Here is a 24,191-nt window from a genome sequence, read left to right as displayed (position 1 = left end):
CTCATCCTGTGTCCCTGCCAAAGATCATTAATGTGATCCTTTTGGGCAGTCTTACAGTTCAGTGCAGGTTTCCAAACAGGCAACTCCAGGCCATCTCCAGCACATGCAGATTAAGACACAATTGCCTTCCCTTGCAAATTGAAGTGCTCAGAAGTTGTTTGTTGAAAGAATTAAAACATTGTGTTTCACTCTTCATTATCTGTCTACCTATTCAAGCCTATCTTTTATTGTAAAATAATGTTACTCTGAGCTTTTCTAAACCTAGGTAGCGTGCTCCTTCAGGGAAAATATCATGGGTTTTCTGTCTTTATATCCCTGATAACTATCAGTGATGAGAACTAGTTAGGATTTGATAATGTGTATCAAATGTAAACAGCAATGAGTAGTAAGTCTATCTTCCCAGGCACGGTTTGCATGCATTGTCTTGTTTATTCCTCATGACAATTCACAACTATTTACAGATTAGACAATTACAGAGAAAAAATGCACTTTTGTAAGATTCATACATCACAAATAAAAGGACTACAATCAGAACACAGAGCTATTGCCTCCAAAGTCACACTTTCTTAAATAGTGCCCACTAGGCATGAGGTGGTTAGGAGAAAGAGAGTAAGGAAGGGAAGGAGGAAAGGAGAGACAGAGACCAATAGAATAGAAAGAACACACTCCTCTGAGCATATATATCACGATGAAATATAGAATAGAAAAATAACAGTTGGATGAATAATTTGGGCAGTACTTGAAAGGATGCTGGATATGTGTTACAGCAAAAGAAAGGAAAAGGTGCTTTGTAATGCCAGAAGAGAGGGCAGCCAACTGGAGTTTTGATTGAAAGAAAAAAATAAAAAGTAGATAAACAAGGCAGAAATCTGAGAATTGAAATGGAATGGGTCTGGGGTTTGAAATAAGGCACTGTTGTTTGAACTTGATCCATTCTAGGAAGGCAATGAGGGCACCTCCTAAGAAAGACTGCACTATGGTCCATGGGATGAGAGAGGATTCAGCATTTGATAAAACAAATTCTGAAATTGCTTCTACTCATGTTATCCTTCACTGCTGAGGACTTTGGTCTTATCTCTTCTAAAACATAAAAGAAGGCTAATTCATTTTAAAAGCAGTGTTCTATTTGTCCCTCTGCAGTCCACTCAGTGAGTTAATGTATTTAGAGAGCTTTTATCATGGAGCCAGCTTGATTTCTCCCTTCCTCATACTAAGTAAATTTCAGTGAATTAAATGACAAAAAGCCATCTGCTTTCTATAAATAAGCTCTTCTAATACCTGGCAAATCTTAAAAGTCAAGCTGACAATGAATTTCTGTATGATCAATGATCCAACTTGTATAATTCATCTTCTGAGGAATACTGGTCCTGTTGCGGTCAACAGGAAAAGTATGTGTCCATGTTTCTGACTTGGAGGTCATCGCTTTATAGGAAATTCAATTTTACTGCTATAATCATTGCACATGCTGTTCCAGCTGTCAGGATTAAATATCCTCTGCTGCAGTGTTGGGACAGCACCTACCCATCCTTACAGTCATCTCAAACACATCTTCCTTATAATAGCTGCTCTAATTCATTAGTAGACAATTTATTATTTTTTCTGAAAACAACAATAATAACTTATTGGTGATAATAAGTAGTATTATCATTTGATTATTAAGAAATGAATATGTGCTAGCCACTTACATGCATCACTTGTATTTATTTCTCATGGCAAGTCTTGGAGATAAATACAAATATCACCTTTATTATCTAGATGAGCAAAATAAGGCACAGAAGAGTTTAATAATTTCCTAAGACTATAGGGGTGACTGGGTGGCTCAGTCATTAGGTGTCTGCCTTTGGCTCAGGTCATGATCTCAGGGTCCTGGGATCAAGCCCCGCATCGGGCTCCCTGCTCTGCGGGAAGCCTGCTTCTCCCTCTCCCGCTCCCCCTGCTTGTGTTCCCTCTCTCGCTGTGTCTCTCTCTGTCAAATAAAGAAATAAAAAATCTTTAATTTCCTAAGACTATGTAGCTATGTAATGACAGAATGAAGTTTGGGAGCATAGTAACCTGCAATCCAAAGTATTTTTGTTAATCATTATGCAGTGAACATGCAAGTGTAGCACTTTCCTTGTTACTTATATTTATGCATATGTCTGTCTACTCCAAGAAAATAGGAATACCTTGAGGGGAGAAACCATATATATCACTCATTTTTGTTTTAGTACCCCTTAAGATAATGATTGGCTCATAGTAGAAATTCAGTTAAACTTTTCCGAGCCTCTTTCCCATATTAGTCTGAGAGACTAATCATAGGCACATAGTAGTTTAAGAGGATTCTATGAATTATCCTGTGCTAAGGTTTTTAGAGTTGTTCCTGACACACAGGAAGTTTGTGATAAATATATTAATTACATGAAGGAGGTCTGGAACTAAGTCTCAATAAAAGTGTTAAGATATTTCTGATGAGGGGCGTCTGGGTGGCTCAGTCATTAAGCGTCCTCCTTTGGCTCAGGTCATGATCCCAGGGTCCTGGGATCGAGCCCCACATCGGGCTCCCTGCTCCACGGGAAGCCTGCTTCTCCCTCTCCCACTCCCCCTGCTTGTGTTCCCTCTCTCACTGTGTCTCTCTCTGTCAAATAAATAAATAAAATCTTAAAAAAAAAAGATATTTCTGATGAGATGATGACTTCTGGATAATTAGGAGAAACGTTTAAGTGCGCTATCCCTCTTTAGAGTATTTGCCTGGAAATGGAGCGAGAATTGACAGAATCTTCTATTTAGACTAAATTATATGTTGGTTAGTGGTCCAGTAAAAGAAATGTTCTAGAAAGAGCATTCCTAGGAAATTCGTGTTCTATTTGATAACATACATTTTAGATATCATAGGGCAAGATAACAGTAGCCTGGAAATTTGCTGCCTTGTCCTCAGAAATCATGTGTATCTATTCTTCTGTCCTCCATAGCCTTCAGCAAGTTTGTGATTGTGTCTTTGGCTGCCACCTGTCCCTTCCTTTCTCTTCAACAAATATTTATTGAGTTTCTACTGTTTGCTAGGAAGTGTAATAATTACTAGATAATCCTGTAGTGGGAAACAGGAATAACCCAGTCCTTATGAAGATTACAATCAGCTGTTACCTTTCATGGACTCTTTCTTGTTTTTTTAAATGTGTTAGTTTGCTTTTGTCCTTGGTGAGGATGTAGTATGAGAACTAAACATTCTAGGTGAATTTGGCATAGTAACCATAAATCCAGAATTTTCTGGGAAATACCTTTCCTTACTTCAACCATAGATCATATTAATCATAAGAATATTCTAGAAATTCCAATGCCTCTGTATCTTTTTATACATGGAAACACAAGTTCTTAGTCTTTTGATTTGGGATTTGGAAAATGTGGTCTTTTTTGGGATGGGAGAATTGCAAGGTCTTTAAGATAAACGAACCCCAACGAAGAATAAGTAAGGTAATTAGATGTTCTCTGATCAAGACCTGCTTCTAGTAGTCAAGAGCTGGGAACATTCAGGAGACCAAAATAATGTCTGATGAGAGATACAAGGAGAGTGTTTTTAGAGATAAAACACCAGGCAGGGAGCTCAAACCTTATATATACTCAAGGAAGACTCAGTGCAAAATGTGCCACTGACATATTGTTTCTGGTCTTTCATGTATAATGTATAATTCACTTCTATATGGCATAGTAAATTGTCATATTAAGAATGTCAATCAAAAAACAAAAAAAGGACCTGGGTTGATAGTAAGAGTAGAGGAGATCAATGAAACAGAAGCTGTAGTTTAAACACATGGGGGGTGTGTGTGTGGGGAAGCCTATTAATTTAAATTCCATTTTATTAGAAAAATATTCTGAATTAAAATCAACAGAAGTCATCGAGCTGGCTCCTTATTCTCTACCACAGTCAGTGTGTATGTGTATATTCAGTGTGTATGTGTATATTCTATCTGTAGGATCTGGTCCAGGACTGATAAATACATGTGGAATGAATGGAAAAAATGAAATTATTTTCAAGAAAAGAAATCTTACTCAACTCACACATTTTGTTTTCCCTTCAAATTTTTAAGAGATCTTTAGGAACTTGGAACTCTATGACATCATGGTGGGGAGTCAGAAAGGAAATTCAATTTGAGTTGAAAAAATTATTCTCAGTGGAACAATTTTAACAAAGGGATAAAAGAGGGCTCAGGAGATAGCATAATGAGAAATAGTAATAACCCTTCCAGCAATCATGGCTCGATGGGTGAACATAATCTGAGATTAGAAGACCCACCAGGGAGCCGCAAAGTTACAGGACTGCTTGATGAAATAATTTAATACCTACTGGCTCCAATAAACAGTATGTACAAAAAATGCTTGGTGACCTCGCAGTCCTGCTAACCCAGAGCACAAGGGAATCTGCTTGAGGCAATGATGGGTCTCATATTTCCCAAAGGTTTTCCACAAGCTCCTCTTTATTCCTCTTACTGTTTGCTTCAGCTTTACTCTCTGCCCAGCCGTCCCTGATGCCGTTGTCTGAAATCTCAGGAATAAGATGAATTTGAGAAATAACACATGATAATACACAAAACTAAAAGTAAACCAGATTCTATTACAATTATTAAAATCTTGAATTTTCATGGAACTCCTTATATTCCACCTTTTTTTTTTTTTCTTTTTATGTCTGTTGATCCTCGTAAGAAGCCTAGGAGGTAGTTTTTGCAAGACAGTGTTGAAAATAACCGTAGCAATACTAATAACTACTTATTTGTTGTGATAACAATGTTATAACCAGTGCTGTCAGGTGTTTACTGAATGTCAGACTGTTAAATGTATGTTCATTAACTATTTTAATCTCACAGGAGTCATACAAGGGTGAGGAATGGAGGCTTTTGGGGGAGGATAAGGGACATGCCCAGTGTACAGTTATTTCATGCTGGAACCAGTATTTGAATCCAGGCTGTCTTTGGGCCGATGCTCTTAGATATTCACTCTCTTGACTTGAGGACAATGTGATGGTTAGTGTTTGCCCCTAACTCACCCATCTGTCTAATTCAGTCCCTCCTCCTCCTCTCCCAGTCTGGAATGCTAGAGTCAGTTTTGTGCAAGCTGAGTATTAAGAACTGGCAGAACCGGCAGCCATATCAACTCCCCGAATTCCTCTAGCCTAGAACAAGTCCTTTATCCATGGGGCCCAGGCCCTAAACATCACCATTTCATTTCCTCAGGCATCTTTACAGGCAAACAGGGGCAAGACATCATCCTCAACTTGATAAGCCAGATCTCTGCCAGAACTAATCTTTGATTTATTTACATCACAGCCCAACATAAGTCCAGATAAACTTCACACCTGTCTTTCCCATCATGGGAAAGCAACCAAGTACAGAGCAAGAATGTAATTCCATTTTCAGCTGTTGGATGCCTCCTTTGAAATACCAGCAATTGGGCCAATTAGCTCCAGTCTTTCGGATGGTATTAGAGTCCTATCTGGTAACCATCAGAGTGAAACCAGTAATTCATTTCACATCGGCACTGCAGTGCCATCAGATAGTAATGCCTTTTAGTTACTGCCAACTTGGGGCATTTTTGAAATAGTGACCTCAAGATTTAAGCTGCAAAATTCCATTATCTATCCTCAAGCCAGCCAGAGCTGAATTTTTGAAATATCCTATTAAGTTTTCTGCTCTGATAAAAATTCAGAGGCCCTTTTCATATTAATATCCCCATGGCAAATGAAATTTGCTGAGTGGTAGATTTAATTTGCTTCTATTTATGTATTACCGTATTTTGGAAAAAAAAAAATTGTTCTCAGTATCACTTTTTCAGCATTACTAGAAAAACATCATAAAAACTTAAGTCCTTTCCCCCATTTATTTCATTGTTTAGACTCCACACAGTAAATAGCTTATTCTTCACCTTTCCATCACTTTGGCATTTTAATTAAAATATAATTACCGTTCAAAGGGTATTAATGTGCAAGTCTCTGTAATTGTCTGTGTCAGGTCATTAGGTATATTTTTAAAAAGAAGCTAAAGTGATCTAAAATATTCAATAAAAATATACCTTCTACATATTTACTTAAGATAAGTATATCCTAGCATACTTTATTATTTCCCCAAGGCCACTTCCGCATTTTAATTATGTAATGAAATTGAGGAGTATAAAAGAGAGAGTTCCCTGTGGAATTTGTAATAATGAAATATAAATGTTTTCGTTGTGGTAGATTTGTAGAAAATCTATAAGATCTCGAGATAAAAGAAAATTGATGGCTCATATTTCTATCAAAAATGAACAAGGAAAAATAAATGCCTTTTAATAATTGAAGAGAGACCAATGTTTCAAGCTCACATCCTTAGCTCCCCATGCCCTTCTCACACACACAACCTTTTTTCATGATTTGGAGCCTTGTATCTATGTTCTTACTTTGTTTCGGTGGATGGTTTTGGAACTTTGGAGGATTTTGTTTTCTGTTCCCGACTGAATTCGGTTAAGATGCTTCCAGTGGGGAAGGGCTAATCTAAGTGCTGCTGAAACACCCTACCTTGCCCTGATAGTAGCAGCTTCTCTCAACGGAAGTTTGTTTATACTCATTCTACAGTCCATTGTGGATTGGCTTGGACTCAGCTTCACGTCCTCCTGCTGTGGAAATCGGTCTGATGAAGCAGCTCCCTTTCAGATATTATGGGCTGCCTTAGTGGGGGCAGCCTGGCAGTGGCATGTGTCACTTCTTCCTACAATGCATCGGACAAAACTATTTACATGGCCCCATCCACTCCTTCGCATGACCTCCTGCTATGTGCCCCAAAGCAGAGAGCTAGACATAGTTGGTGAACATTACTAATGACTACCCCAAATAGTATTTATCACATATTATTATACCAATGAAGCCATTATTAGCAGTATTGTGATTATATTGCTTTATATAAGACATGAGATCAGAACCTTTATTTATCCCATGACCAAGATTGTGTTAAATGTACCCTCAACCTGGCTAAACTTTAGAGAGGTTTCTTCCTGACTAGACACCTCTGACCTCCCTTTTTTTAGAGTTTTGACTTTATAAATTATTTTTAATGTCTATTGTACATTCTTCCTCTTTTACCTGGAGCATGTGAAAAGAGACACAAATGATATGAGGGATCAAAGCAAAGACAGCAGCACATGGGAAGCTGCTCTGGTGGAAATAAGCATTCTTTGCCTGTTGGAAAAATAGCTGAAAACACTGGGCGCCTGAAAATGTGGGCAGCATGGTAAAGTCAGAGAAGTGGGCAGCGGGCAGATCACATTAGAAATGTGGGTTAGCATATGGGGCACGTGGGTGGCTCAGTTGGTTAAGCATCTGCCTTTGGCTCAGGTCATGATCCCAGAGTTCTGGGATTCAGCCCCACGCATGGCAGGCTTCCTGCTCAGCAGGGAGTCTGCTTCTCCCTCTCCCTTTGCCCCCCCCACTCATGCGCACTTGCTCACTCTCTCTCAAATAAATAAATAAAATCTTTTTTAAAAAAGAAATGTGGGTTAGCATAAATAAAATGGATTTTACTTTAACTGGAATACGGAAGCATTGGAAGGTTTTGAGTAGGATGGTGATGTGACTGAATTTAATGAAATAACGATTACTCTGGTCGTTAAGTAAAGGAGAAACCATAGCCAGTGTCAAGAGCTGAATGAGATAGGGCATGAGTGGGGAGGCTGGGTCCCTGGACCAAGTAGGAGATGATGGTGGCTTGGATGGGGCACAGAGCCAGGGGGAAGCAGTCATATTTGAAACACATTTCAAAAATAGAACTGACAGGATTTTCCAAAGGGACTAGTTATAGTGTGAGATTAAAAGAGAAGAATCGAGATTAAATTCATCCTGCCTGAATTATGGTCCTATTTACAAAGATGCTAATAATTCAGGGATGAGCAATATGAAGTGATAAAAAGTCTGGGTTTGGATATATTAATCTGGGGTGATATATTAACTTTAAGATAACTATTAAGTACCCATGATGAGATTTCAAATGGGAAGTTGAATATTTAGTTTAAAACTCAAGGGAGTCACCGGGATAGTAATGTTATTTAAGACCATGAGGTTAAATGAGGCAATTTAAGAGGTTAATATAAAGGGAAAAGAAAATAGGTTTATTCTTGGCCCTATTTTCTACTGTATTTCAAAATGCTTTCTAAATACTTTGAAGTAATGATTAAATGAGATAATAAATGTGTACTTATTCAATCATTACAAAACACTAGAGGATAAATAATGTTATTATCCATATTATACAGAGAAAAAAATTACAACTCAGAGAAATTAAGTAAATTGAATAAGGTTGCACAACCATTAGAGGTTGGGATGCAAAACCAGATCTGTATTGCTCAAAGCCTGCTTTATACTGTGCTATCCAAAGAATCTTATACGACCGGTTCCAGCATCACCGTTCTGAGAACCAGGGCTTACATGGATGGCAGTGGAGGGTCTGTCTTCACTAGATAGCACCCAGTAGGTAGATCCAAGATGATGCCTTGGTGTTCTGTCATTTTTCTGCATTCCTCAGATCCCAAGACCTATTTCTGTATCCTTTATTAGAGCTATCTTCTCAGTTTGCAGAAATTGACTCTTTTCTCTTATTCCATTGATTACAATTTCTATAAAATCCCTATTGTAAGCCAAATATCTAGCACAATCTCTGCCTAGAATCAGTACTTGCTGAGTGGATGCATGAATGTTTATTATGCAACTTTCTCTTGTTTTAGTAAGTTAGAAACCCTTGCTTCCCTATTTTTCCCGCTATTTTAAGATATTTGAGAAAACTAGCCTTGACTGCTCTTGGTAGGCCAGCTCACCATCTGCAATTCTACTTTCATTGAGCACATTTGTCTCAAACAATGGAAGGAAACTATAATTCTCTGTCTAGCACTTGATCTAAAAAAGAAAACATAACCGAATCACCTTGCTGGCTTGTTAAAATGCACATTCCCAGATTCTACCCCCAAAGATTTAGAATTAGGAAGTCTTTGAGGAGCACTCGAGGCAATCATTAAGCACTTCCAGATTGAAAACCTATACCCTATCCTAAAGGATTTGCTTTACGGTGCCTGATAATCCTTCTTTTGTATTGATTGGGAAAGCTTTGCCTTAGCCACTTCTCTAAAGCATAAACTTGGAGTTGGTAGTGACAGACCTCCAATTCAGCTGCTGTTCTTACTAGGGGTACAACCTTGTATGAATTTCTTACCCTTCCTAGGCTTATTGCCATACATTTAAATGAATTACCTCTTATTCTCTCAACACTTAAAGATAGTTATTATTTTGTCTGTTATAAAGACCAAGTAATATGCTTAACATGCAGGGCATTCAATAAATGCTAGAAATCATCATAGATTTTATTTATTATTAGTAATGATAGCTTACATGGGGTTTAAGGGCCTGACCAGTTAAGCAAGGATGTGTTGTTTGTAGAGATGCCCAGAACAATCCATTTTGTGAACAAGTCTCTCCTTCGGGTCATTAGAACTGCCCCCCCTGTAGGTAGTAAGTTCTAAGCAGGATGATACAATGTTGCTAAGGTATAAATGGAATAAAGATGCAAATAGTATATTAAAGTGTAAGGAGAGCTTGGCTTTTAATGATATCTAAAGAATTGCTTGGCTTCTTGTGAATGGGGCAGACATGTTCATTAAGCCCTGTACTGTTTCTATAACAACCATATCCAGGTAGACTGTAAAATAGTGGTTATTCAGGTTTTCTCTCTAGTACAACCCAAGTAGCTGGAAATAGGCTAGAGGTCAAATAATTACAATTATATCTTTTAGAATTTTATGTGATGTTGGGACATCTGTGCAAAGTAGCAAAGTAGGCTCAGTGACCATAGTGAGAAAACATCTGAAACATCTTTCTCTCTCCCCCCCTACACCCTTTGCAGAGTGGTGGACCCTCCTATTCTTATTTCTACCTGGGATATCCCCAGGGCTTCCTTCACCCTGGGTTCTGGAAGTGGTGGGAGGAAGCACTCAAATGCGCTTTTGGTTTACTTGTAACTAAGTCTTCTTGATTTAAAAGTGAATTTGCTGGGAGAACAAGAATCTGTTGGAAGTTCTGTCTTCGGAACTTGGAATTAAAACTTTAATAAAAAAAAAAAGTGTTCACCTACAGCATTCTGAGACAGCTTAGAACTAAGTTTAAAATTATTTTCACAAATGGAAGTAAAAATGGTAGCCAGAAGTTAGGCCAAATATTAGATCCAAGGAAAAGGATTAAATGGTAAAATGAGAATAAGAATAAGGGACAAGATATGTTAAGGCATTGTAGATTAGTAGAAGTTGCCTAAGACTGAGGGTAGTGGAAGAAGCTTACAGAGACCTGCAACATGTGGTGAGAGATAAAAATAATATCTAATCATTTTTGGGCATCAATTATCCACTAGGCACTGTTTTAAGTATTTTATATATAATATCTCATTTATCTATTTTTTTTAAAAGATTTTATTTATTTGAGAGAGAGAGAGAGAAAGCAAGAGACAGAGCACGAGTGGGGGAGGGGGGTAGAGGAAGTGGGAGAGGCAGACTCTCCACTGAGCAGGGAGCCCGATGTAGGGCTCCATCTCAGGACTCCGGGATCCTGACCTGAGCCAAAGGCAGACGCTTACCCAACTGAGCCACCCAGGCGCCCCGTAATAGCTCATTTAATATCAACAGTAGCTATTTGAGATATTTGGGAAACAGGTGCAGGGAAGCAAAGTCAATTGTTTGTAGTTCCAGGAATGTCTTTAGAGCAGTGCTGTTCAATAGAATTATCTGTGGTGATGGAAATGTTCGTAATCTCTTCCGTCCAATATGGTGGCCACAGTCTCTTGTGGATGCTGGTCCTGGAACTGAGGGAGCAGTCACATGTGGCTAATGGTTTCTGTATTGGATAGCACAGCTCTAGAGCCTGAGTACTTAAGCACGGTGTCATATGAACAACTTTTGGTAGAGTGGCCTACGGTACCAGGTAGTGTAGTCTCCACATTTTAATGATACCTTAAAGCTAAACAAGGAGTTAGCCATTAAAAGATGTCAGGAAAGAACACTCTAGGCCTACAAAACAGAAAACAGAGAGGGAAGAATTTGATATCTATATATCTTTATCTATCTCTCTCTATATATATGTAGATAGAAGGAGATAAATGGATATTTTATTTTATTTTTAAAATTCTCCTTGAATTTATTTATTTTTTTAAATTTTTAAAAGATTGATTTGATAGAGAGAGAGAGAGAGAGAGCCCAAGTGTGGGGGGAGGAACAGAGGAAGTGGGAGAAGCAGATTTCCCCCTGAGCAGGGAGCCCAATCCCAGGACTCTGGGATCAGGAGCTAAGCTGAAGGCAGATGCCTAACTGACTGAGCCACCCAGGCACCCCAGAATTCTCCTTTAGTTGACCCAATAAGTGACCACATGAGATGAAGCTGGAGAGGTTAGCAGATAGGTGTGCAAACACAAGTTTAGCTAGGTGGGAGTTGGAGGAATGATGCTTCTCCCTAGTATCTTCTTCAACAATGGCACCTTTTAACCATTTATTTTTTTTTTTTCAGTTTATGTATAGTTTAGGATAACAGTGGCTATTGAAACAACTGCCTCAAAAATGTGTCTACTCAAACATGAGAGAAGTTTATTTCTACCCGCCTAAAGTCAAAATGAGTAGGCAACTCTACTCCAAGTGGCAAAATGAAGGTACCCTTCTTTCTTGTGGCTTTGCTGCATTCAGCAAAACCAGTGCACGATATTATATCGTGGGAGGGAATAAAGACTACCAAGGAACCCAGGATCAGAATGAAGAATATCAAAGATCCATGGGGATTTTTGTGAGACTTTCCTGGTTGTAGTGAGCATCAATTCTGTGTATATAATATGGGCTTGTCACATGATGATCAGAGTAGCTGGTAAATGTAGGCTAGCAATAAATCCAAGAAAAAAATAAAATGGACTTGGGCCAGAGCTATACTTCTCAGCCACATGATAGTTGTTAATTGAACCTATGATGAAACATACAAAAGAAATGTCATTTTGGACCAAAATACACAAGAAAAGATAATCAATAGATTACACCTATTTTAGGTGATTGCTTCATTTTTCCAGAATTCCTCCAGTTTGTTCATTGTGATATTAGATTTTGGAATTTTGGTATAAGTCAGTCAGGGTACAGAAAACACAAAGGTAAGACAAAAAGCATGCATTTGGCATTCAATAAGCTGAGCGAGACTGGGGCCTGTGAGTCATGTGGAATATCATGGGAGATTAAGAAATAATGGGGTATGTTGAAGTAACTTTGGAGAAACTGGACTAGCCATACTTCTATACACTTTTTTTTGGTTTTACTCACCATCATGCACTCGAGGACGTTCTTAGAAAAGTAATTCCCAGTGGTTGGCTTTTCTTAGAAAAATAATTCCCAGTACTTAGCTAGTGCTTTCCATTTGGCAAAAGTTATTTCAACAAAATCTTGGAGGAGAGATCACCTTAAAATGCTCTTGGGATATTGAACAAAGACAGCCATAGTTAGAAAAAAATAACAGATATAAAATAGAGAGTCATAGATGCTCAAAGCTGGAGGAGTATGGGAATCTTCTATTTTAACACATATGTACATACATACATACATACATACAGTAATAAAGAGCAGAGGTTTTGCAACCAGAATTTGTTTTGCATTTTAGTACAACTATTACTGTATAACCTTGGAAATGTTACTTAGTTTCACTGTGTCTCAGTTTTCTCATCTATAAAGGAAGAGTATGAAATCTCCCACATTTTGTTATTTTGAGGATTAAATGAGTTCATATGTGTATAGCACTAATAATCATGTGGTTACATGCACTATACACATGTTAGTCATTATCTTTAATATCTTCTGATTACAAATGAGGGACATCACACCCCCCGAGTTTGAATAAATTAGCAACCTCAAACAGCAGAAACTTCCCAGGTTTCTTTGTCACGAAGCCTAGCACTCTTGGGATATACAAGATTTAGAGTGTCATCCTGGACTCTTGAGTTCTGATCCGGCTCTTACCTGGTGACTGTGTGCTAGAAAAAGAAAAAAATTAACATCTCTGAAACTCAATTTTCTCTGTATAAAATGGGAAGTTTATAATAATTAGCTCATTCCTAAGATTGTTTTGAGGTTGGACTGACATTTCTTAGAGCACTGTTCTTAATGCTTGGCACATAGCCAGTACTCAATAAATAGTATCGATGATGATGATGATAATTACATGATGATCTTTCTGCTACATTATTTTTATTATATAAAAATTATTTCCATTAGGCAAATGACTTAAAATCATTTGAATAAGCAATTCTGTTTCTTAATGGGAAGAAAAAATGTACTACGATGACTTTTTTTACGCTCTTGCTGATGTTTTAGACTATCTCTAATTGTTATAGATGGTATTTTTAACAATTCAATTATATGCCACTAAAAGGAAAAGAGAAAATTAAATCAGTATCAATACATGCTTTAAACAATAAAACATCCAGAAAGTCATTTCATAACATGTTGAATTTCAATAATTAATAACTCATTGATAGAAATAGTGGTTAATATATTATGATTGAGTCCTCACACATATTTCAGACACATAACTAATATTTAAATATAATGTATTATACTCCTGACATTTGTGCAGACAACTCTTGAACTAGAGCCTATGATTTATTCACATCTGTTATAACACATCTGATAATTTATTTGGAAGAAAGCAATCTGCATTAATCATTTATTAATTATTAAATAAAATATAAGCACTGCTTTAAAGAACTGCTGTTCAAAAATAACCTTTTCTTCTTGAAGCCAAGGACCTATTTATTTTCCCCTTGCATTTTGTAAAGATTAATTACCTTTCCAGGTGTTGTCCTCTGATTTGACCCCACATGGCTTTTGGGGAACACGTTTTACATTCAGATAGGAATCTGTCTGTTATGGGTTGAATTGTGAACCCTAAGAAAGATGGTTGCTACCCTAGCACCCAGTAGCTTAGAATGTGAACTTATTTGTAAATAGGATTGCTGGAGCTATAATTATTTAAGATGTGATAGGCTCTAATACAACTTATGGCCTTACAAGAATTCGTTGCATGAGAAGCCATGTGAAGACAGGCAGAGAGTGGAGTAATGCATCTACAAGCCACAGGATGCCCAGGATTATTGACCATCAGCAAAAGCCAGGAGGAAGACAGGGAACAGATTTTTCTTCAGAGCCCCCAGAAAACACCAACCCTGCTAACTTAGCCTTGAGTGTAGACTTCTAACTTTCAGAACATGAAAGAATATATTTCTGTTGTTTTAAGCTACCCAGTTTTTACTTTGTGATAGCAGCCTTAGGAAAATAATACAGAGTGGGGCGCCTGGGTGGCTCAGTTGGTTGGGCGACTGCCTTCGGCTCAGGTCATGATCCTGGAGTCCCGGGTTCGAGTCCCGCATCGGGCTCCCTGCTCGGCGGGGAGTCTGCTTCTCCCTCTGACCCTCCCCACTCTCATGCTCTCTCTATCTCATTCTCTCTCTCAAATAAATAAATAAAATCTTTAAAAAAAAAAAAAAAAGGAAAATAATACAGAGTGCTTTTTCTGTCTTTGCCAGTGTGCCTAGAAAGGTTTCCAAAGGCTTTACCAAAAAGACGACCTTACATGCTGTGGTTAGAGAGTCCCAAGTAAAAATCCCCAACACCTGACATTCACTAGCCATGTATTCAGTTTGTTTGGTAAATTTATCTAAAACTCTGTATCTTCATCTGTGAAAAACGGATAATCATCTTACCCTTGCAGAAAGGTTGTATACCCTTGATAGTTTATGTAGATTGTTTCACTTTATTCTATGTCTGCTTTTTAATACATATTTTCTGGTTGTAAGGGTAGTGGTAAATACTAATAGTACTAAGTAGTACTTAGTGCAATAGTAGTAAGGTACTATATTCTTTACATTTCTTATGTCACTCATAAAGAGAGAGCGATGATGGTCATGAGAAATGTCTTTGTAACACAAGGTAGGGTTTACTCATCTTCTGAATTTAATCGATGTTGCTTTCTAATCAGCTTGAGGACTTTAGTTCGATGTTCCTGGTTTGTTTTTGCTTTGCCCATCCAATTAAGACATTTCCAAACTTTGAGCAGTTAGAATAATTGTTCAAGCCCCTGGAAGTGAATGTCAGAGACAAACTTAGAAGGGGGAGGATGCTCTTGGCTTGTATGATAGATACAAGACAGATGCCACTCCAGGGACTTCAGATATAAATCTGATGAGTATCAGTTTACAGTGGTGAAATTATATCTATATCTAACTTATTTATTTCATTGTATGTCTGAAAAAGAAGAGGGAGAGATGGAAGTAAGGAGAAATCCAAGTAAGGAAAGAGGAATGGAAGAAAGAAATGAGGCAAAGAACAATTAGAATTGTGCAGGTGTGTTCACTCACCCTTTTACTACTTAAGCAATTATATACCAGAAAGAACATAAGATAGAAGACTCTCGATCTGTTTTTCTCTTTTTTTTTCAGTATTTCAGAGACCTCATAATATTTGCACCTTACTCTGATGCAGTGATTCAAGCATTTAAAAATAGAGAAAAAAATATTTTTTAATGAAATCCACCACCTAAACCCATCTTTTAAAAAAGGAGTTATTTTGTTTCAGTGCTGGAAGGAAATAGAGCTTTGTGGGCTTTGTTGAGTAAAGTCTATCAAATTCTAATTATGGGGGAAATTTAAGGAATTTTTATAGATATATAGTAGAAGGAATAATGGCTCTCAAAGATGTTCATTCCTTTAAATCTTAAAACCTCTGTATGTATTATCCTGGTGAAAGGATCTGAAAATATGATTAAGGTTATGGACCTTGAGACAGGGAGATTATCTCCAATTATCATGATGGACTAAATTTAATCAAGTGAATAGTTTAGTTAAGAGACTTCTCTGGTTGTGGTCAGAGAGATATTTGAGGGCAGAAGAAGGGTTAGAGGGAGATGTGACTTGACCCACTATTGCTGGCTCTGAAGATGGCAGAAAGAGCTATGAGTCAAGGGATGTGATGGCTTCTACAAGTTGAGAACAGTCAGCTGACAGCCAGGAAGGAAATGGGGGTCTCAGTCACACAGCTGTAAGAAACTGAAGTCTGCCAACAGCCTGGAAAAGCAGGAAACACATTCTCTCCTAGAAACTCCAGGAAAACACAACCTTGATTTTAGTCAGTGAGACCCATTCTGGACTCCTGACCTAAAGACCTATAGGATAATAAATTTGTGCTGTTTTAAGTCACTAATGTGGAGTAATGTGTTACAGATGCAATAGAAAACTAATACAGTATAGTTGACTATGAATGGTTATCATATTATGTAATAATACTAGATTTTTACTGTTCATTTTGATATAATCTACTTCTGTGTATTGACCAATTAATTCAATAAACTTTTAGTGTACCAGGCACTAGGATATAATAGCCAGAAGAGCAGATGTTCCTATAAATCAAATTTTCACACAAAGAGTTTACTGAACTAGATGTGTATGATTTTTTTTATTCTATAAATAATCAAGGAGCTAAATCTGGAGGCATAAGAAGAAATTCTTATAGTTCAGAAAATGAAGATTTAATCTAACCAATGACATGCTTGAGTATATCAGGTTTGGAGGAGTACATTAGGTAATACCACAGATTGAATCTTAACTTGGTTTCTTCAGATATCTTAGGGCCTTTGTATATTTAGTCATGATAAAAATCATGGGGGCTAAATGAATGGTCAGCTGCCTTTGTTTTTCAGCCATGCTGAACCTCAGGGAAAACCTCAGTGCTTTAAAGTGCTCATACTCATTTACGATTCAAACCTAAGTTTTTTGCTAAATTGACCTGATCCAAGTTTCCATGATCTCTTGCATGCATTACTGCAGCATCCTTACAATTGGGCTTCCTATCCAAAATGTTGTCCCTTCCAACTTGCACACTTCAGTATATTGTCTATATTTATTTATTTATTTATTTGTTTATTGTCTATAATTATTAAAATAGAACTAATTTTGTCACTCTCCTGCTTAAAGCCTTTGTATATTTGTTACATTTTTCTAAAGAGAAACCACACATTCCCAAATATTGCCTTCAAGACTCCCATAGACTTGGCTTCCGTCTGTTTCTTCACTAAAATCCCATGTCACTCTCCCCTTTACACTCTATACATGCTTTCATTCCTTTGAAGATACCACATACTATCTTTCAAGTCTTTGCACTCATTGTTTCTTCTGCTGGGAATGCTTTCCCTCACCTATTTTGTCTGCGTTTTTCTTACTCTTCCTTTGACAGTCAGGGTAAAGACATTTTCCTTGGTAGCCATTTCTCATCAAATAGACCGAGTTGAATCTCCTTTACTATGTGTTTCAATAACTTCCCCTCTTATGTCAATCTTTACACTACGTTGTACTTAATTTTCCAAATTGATAGAAGATTCTCTTTTAAATGACAGTTCAGTTGCAGGGTGATCTAAAACAGCTCTGTTCTACAAATATGGGCTTATCCACAGAACTTCCCTTCTTATTGTTTGACCATTGTTTGGTCTTGTGCATTTTTTTTAGAGATTTATTTTTTTATGAGAGAGAAAAGAAAGGGAGAGTACATGAGCTGGAGGGGCAGAGGGAGAGGAAGAGAGAATCTCACACTGAGCATGGGGCCCAAGGTGGGGCTCCATCCCACAACCATGAGATCACAAACTGAGCTGAAACCAAGAGTTGGACACTTAACCAACTGTGCCACCCAGACACCCCATGGTCTTGTGCATTTTTACATGGTAAAATACTCCAGCCACCTGTCTGTATGTTGAAACTTCTCATATTACCTATTGGCTGAAGTTTGTCCAACTACTTGATTGAGAAGGGTCCACAGAAACAATACTCTTTGAATGTTTCGATGTTTATGACATTTTTCCTATAATCTTTATTCTTGGAGATCAGTTTGGCTGGATATAAAATCCTTGCTTTATGCTTCCATTCCTTCAGTACCTTAAATATATTATACTGATTTCTCCTGAAATAAAATGATATTTAAAAAATAATCTGATATCAGTGTTACTTTCTTCTTGAAGTGATTTGAACTTTTAGCTTGGATGAACAGAAGAATTCCCTTTCTTCAAAGTTTAATAATTCTACTACAGTATGTCTTACAATCAACCATAATGTGTCTATTTGCCCCAGTTTGCCCTTTCAATTTGAAAGTTCACATCTTCATTTGGGAAAGTTTTCTTGAACTGCATGTAATGTCATTGTGTCTGTGTGTCTCTGTGTTCCATTGTTTGTTTTCTTTTTCTCGTGCCTGGTTGTTTTTGCTTTTCTTCTATATTCCTGTTTGCAGATTCTTTTTATCATTTTCTCCACTTCCATCAGTAATTTTCATTTTTCTTATTTCCATTTTCAATTTTCTTTATGAGATTGTCTGTGCTATCTATGCATTCATGATCTTTCTAAGTTAGCTCTATTTCCAGTGCCTTTTTTTTCCCCCTTTTGTTTCTAATCTTTCCTGAGATTTGCCAGCTCTCTTGTCATGGCCTACTATTGTCTATTATCTTATTTAATAATCTTTCTAATTTTTATTTATTTCTATTTACTTCATCATGAAATATAAGGCATTGTGTGCAGCCATTTTTTTTTTCTGGTATTTCTTCAATTTCCACAAGTCTTTATTTAGATTGTTTTATTAAGATTGAATAGATTTTTTTTTTCAGGTAATACCTTAGTGTTGGTTTGAACCACAGTCCTTTCATTGTTCTTCTATAAAAACTATAAGTACTTCTCTTCTGAACAAATTGGAGTAATAGGAATCCAATTTACTATACCCCGATTAAAAAGCAACCAGATTATATATATTTAGATAAAACTAAATCATATAAAACAATTACATAAGATTAGAGATGATGGTTATGCTAATTAGATTGATTATGGTGATCACTTCACAATGTGTAACTATATCAAAACATCATGTTGTATATCTTAAATATATATATGTATTTTTTATTTGTCAATTATGCCTCAGTGGAGCTGAAAAATAATTTATAATGTAACAGTAATAATAATGTTAAATGTCACATGAAAATGTAGGAATAGCACATGGGCTTGGAAATCAATAAACTATTTGGAAATATATAATATTTTTTAATTAAATATTCCCTTTTGAAACTAATTTAATATCATCTTTTAATACTTGAAAGAGAGGGATCCCCAGATATTGCTGAAATTATCTGGGGGCTGGACTTTGGCTTAATATTAAACATAAGTTAAAACATATTCCTCAAAAAAAAAAAAAAGGGCAGTGAAGGACAGTGTCGTGTTCTTTGAGTATCGGGATACAAGCAAACTGAGTCTTGAAATAGTCAGTTTACTGACTGAGGTGAGTATCCACGCCATGTCTCAGAGAAGGAGAACCCAGGGAGAACCCAGAGAAATTCCTAATATGAAGAAATGAAGTGTATGATCAAGGCACTGTATGAAGCGGGAATTTTAGATTGTGCTACCTACATTGCTGGTCTTTCTGGCTCCACATGGTACATGTCAACCCTATAGTCTCACCCTGATTTTCCAGAGAAAGGGCCAGAGGAGATTAATGAAGAGCTAATGAAAAATGTTAGCGACAACCCCCTTTTACTTCTCACAGAAATTTAAAAGATATGTCAGGTCTCTATGGAAGAAGAAAAGCTCTGGACAACCTGTCACCTTTACCGGTATCTTTGGGATGTTAATAGGAGAAACAGTAATTCACAATAGAATGAACACTACCTTGAGTAGTTTTGAAGGAAAAAGTCAATTCTGCTCAATGCCCTTTACCTCTCTTCACCTGTCTCCATGTCAAACTCGATGTTTCAGAGCTAATGTTTGCAGATTGGGTTGAATTTAGCCCGTATGAGATGGCATGGCTAAATATGGTATTTTATGGCTCCTGACTTATTTGGAAGCAAATTTTTTATGGGAACAGTTGTGAAGAAATATGAAGAAAATCCCTTGCATTTCTTAATGGGTGTCTGGGGCAGTGCCTTTTCTATACTGTTCAACAGAGTCTTGGGAGTTTCTGGCTCACAAGATGAAGGTTCCACAATGGAGGAAGAATTAGAGAATATTACAGCAGAGCATATTGTGAGTAATGACAGCTCAGATAGCAATGATGAATCACAAGAACCCAAAGGCACTGAAAATGAAGATGCTAAAAGGGAATATCACAATGATAATCAAGCAAGTTGGGTCCATTGTATGATAATGGCTTTGGTGAGTGATTCAACTTTATTCAGTACCAGAGAAGGACATGCTGGGAAGGTGCACAGCTTCATGCTGGGCTTGAATCTCAATACATCCTATCCAATGTCTCCTCTGAAAGAATTTATGACAGGAATTGTTGGATGAAGATGAACTGGATACAGCTGTAGCAGATCCTGATGAGTTTGAGCAAATATATGAGCCTCTGGATGTCAAAAATAAAAAGATTCACGTCGTGGACAGTGGCCTCACATTTAACCTGCCATACCCCTTGATCCTGAGACCTCAGAGGGAGTTGATCTCATTATCTCCTTTGACTTTTCTCCAAGACCAAGTGACTCTAGTCCTCCGTTCAAGGAACTTCTACTTGCAGAAAAGTGGGCCAAAATGAACAAGCTCCCCTTTCCAAAGATTGATCCTCAAGTATTTGATCAAGAAGGACTGAAAGAGTGCTATGTCTTTAAACCCAAGAATCTGATATGGAGAAAGACTGCCCAAGTATCATCCACTTTGTTCTGGCCAACATCAACTTCAGAAAGTACAAGGCTCCAGGTGTTCCGAGATAAACTAAAGAAGAGAAAGAGATAGCTGATTTTGATATTTTTGATGACCCCGAATCACCATTTTCAACCTTTAACTTTCAGTATCCAAATCAAGCATTCAAAAGGCTGCATGATCTCATGCACTTCAATACCCTGAACAACATTGATGTGATAAAGAATACCATAGTTGAAAGTATTGAATACAGAAGACAGAATCCATCTCGCTGCTCTGTTTCCCTTAGTAATGTTGAAGCAAGACGATTCTTCAACAAAGAGTTTCTAAGCAAACCCACAGCATAGTTTGTGTAGTGGAAAGGGCAGCAATTTCTGATGCTGAGGCAGTTTGAAATTCCATTACAACTGGATTTCAAAGCATAATACAGATATTAGTACTGATCACAAGAGACTGGCTGATACTCAAAGTTGCAGTTATTTAGCTGCATGTGAATAATACTGTTATAAATTTGTTAGGTTGACAGATGATGTGATTATGTAAAAATATACTCAGCTACATTTTCTGTCAGTATAGGTTTCCTGATGCAAATGTAGGGACATATATTGTAATTTTAGACATTCCTCACCAGCTATCTTATGTGTCCTCTTTTTTAAAAAAAAATGTTTTCTTTTTAGGATATTTAACAGTTCAGTCTCAGTAAGTAAGACTTTGCATTGTGTGTAAATGTTATTCAATGACTGGATTTATTCATACCATGAGACAACACTATTTTTTATTTATATACACATGTATACATATATGAAATAAATACATCAATATGCAATTAGCATGAGAAAAAAAAAAAAAAAAAAGAAATGAAACAGAAAAGCCAGGGAGGCCAAGATGACTAGAATGCACAGAAAATACCAGAGAAGAAAAAGCTACACTTAGAGAGAATGGTAAATATTTGCAGTTAATATCTCCCTCAAGTCTTACCAGATATCGAGCAATGAATGCCTGTGTAGAAATGGCAGAAGGCCATGGAAAGAATAACCTGAAAGTATTAGAGGAAAAGATCCTTGAAGCTCACAGAAAGCTAGAAATATCTTATATTCCTACAAGGCTGAGTAGAATCCCTTATAAGTGTGGTACATTGGGAAACATACGCAGAAGGGTTTTGACTCAGTTAATGAAGCAAATTAATTCTAGAACAAATGCTGTTGTAATTCCAACAAAGTTTATTTTTTTATTTTTTTATTTTTATTTTTATTTTTTTTTAAAGATTCTATTTATTTATTTGAGAGAGAGAGTGCACAAGAGGGGGGAGCGGGAGAGGGAGAAGCAGACTCCCCGCCGAGCAGGGAGCCCGATGCGGGACTCGATCCCAGGACTCCAGGACCATGACCTGAGCCGAAGGCAGTTGCCCAACCAACTGAGCCACCCAGGCGCCCTCCCAACAAAGTTTAAAAGCAATACCTGATAGGATAAAACAATTTCCCCACATCTTAACTGCATCCCAGACAAAAAGAAAATACTATTTTTAAGAAATACAGTAATATCCACCATATCACAAAAGTAAAATGTATAGTGTCTGGAATCCAATGAAAATTTCCAGGCATTAAAAATATCAAGAAGCTATCAAGAAACCATCAAGAAACTATAACTCATGATGAGGAGAAAATTTAATTAAAACTGACCCAGAAATGACAGATGATATATTTCACAGAAAAAGACATGGAACCAATTAACATAACTATATTCCATATGTTTAAGAAGATAGAGGAAATAGATAGATGATAAATAGATAGATAGATAGATAGATATAAAATGACCCAAATAAAACTTCTAAAGGTGAAAATTAAAATATCTGAGATGAAAATACAAGGAATGGTTTAAGGGCAGATTAGACATTGCAGGAAAAAAATTACTGAAATTAAAGACATAGGACTAGAAATTATCTAAATGAGCTGAGAGCATCAGTGAGCTGTGGGACAGCCTCACATGTTCTACTCTATGTGCAATTGGCATTCCTGGAGAAGAGGAAAGGGCAGGAAAACATTTTAAAAAATGCAGAACTAGTAGCTGAAAAAATTTGAGATTTGATGAAAACTATAAATCCATAGATTAAAGATAATCAATAAAATAAGAAACATGAAGAAAACCACACAAATGCACATTGTAAACACATTGCTTCAAACCAGTGTAAAGGGAAAACCAGAGAAAAGAGACACAATGCACAGAAGGGAACCAAGAGAAGAATAATAGCATACTGCTTGCTAGAAACAACGCAGGTCAAAAAAAAAAAAAAAAAAAATGGAGCAACATTTTTATAATACTGAAGGAAAACACACACACACACACACACACACACACACCTGCCAACCTAAAATTCTATAGCCTGAGAAAATATATTTAAGAAATTAAGATAAACAAAGACATTTCAGACCTAGAAAAAAATTATTACAAGCAGCCCTGCACTGCAAGAGAAAGAGAAAGTATACCATATCCTTCAGGTAGACAGATATGATATCAGATGGAAATCTGGATATACACAAATAAATGAAGAGCGTAAGAGATGAGAACTACATGGGTAAATGATGAGACTTTTATTATTTAAGTTTTAAAATTTTTTTTATTATTTAAGTTTATTTAAAGGATATTTGACTCTTGAAAGCAAAACTAGTGATAATATTGCATGATGTTTATAACATATTATGTCCTAACATGTATGACAACAGTGGTATAAAACTTAGGAGGGACAGTAGAGATATGGGTATATTCTTATAAGGTCCTTATACTGGATATGAAGTGGTATACTTGTACTAAAAAGTAGATTCAGATCATTTAAATATACATATTATAAGCCCCAAGTCAAACAGTAAAATAAAACAAAATAGAAATATAGCTAATAAGTCAATAATGGAGACAAAAATGAAATCATATAATCATCTCAATTGATGCAGAAAAACATTTGATAAAATCTAACATCTGTTTCTGACAACATTTCAATAACCTAGGAATAATAAAGAATCTCCTGAACCAGAGAAAGTACATTCTGAAAACTACCTACAGATAACTTCGTTCTTTAATAGTGAAGGACTGAAGGGGCGCCTGGGTGGCTCAGTCATTAAGCGTCTGCCTTCGGCTCAGCTCATGATCTCAGGGTCCTGGGATTGAGCCCCACGTCGGGCTCCCTGCTCAGCGGGAAGCCTGCTTCTCCCTCTCCCACTCCCCCTGCTTGTGTTCCTTCTCTCACTGTGTCTCTCTCTGTCAAATAAATAAATAAAATCTTTAAAAAAAAAAAATAGTAAAGGACTGAATGCTTTGGTCTTAAGATCAGCAACAAAGCAAGATTGAACTTTCACCACTTCTGTTCAACATTGTACTCAGATTCTAGTCAGTAGAATAAGATAAAAAAATAAAAATTGTAAAGACTGGAAAGGAAGAAATATACTTGTTTTTATTAGCAGATAGCATAATCATCTAAGGAGAAAATTCCAAGGAATCTATAAAAAG

At 36.8% G+C, this 24,191-nt stretch overlaps 1 pseudogene; it reads left to right on the top strand.

Moving 5' to 3' along the window:
* The first annotated feature begins 19,412 nt into the window (after positions 1-19,412).
* LOC118530255 (cytosolic phospholipase A2 pseudogene) lies at positions 19,413-21,074 on the top strand (annotated as a pseudogene).
* The last annotated feature ends 3,117 nt before the right edge of the window (positions 21,075-24,191 follow it).

Source organism: Halichoerus grypus, chromosome 15, assembly GCF_964656455.1.
Source record: "Halichoerus grypus chromosome 15, mHalGry1.hap1.1, whole genome shotgun sequence".
NCBI lineage: Eukaryota > Metazoa > Chordata > Mammalia > Carnivora > Phocidae > Halichoerus > Halichoerus grypus.
Note: the sequence above shows the minus strand (reverse complement) of the source record. Positions and strands in the feature narration are given on the sequence as shown.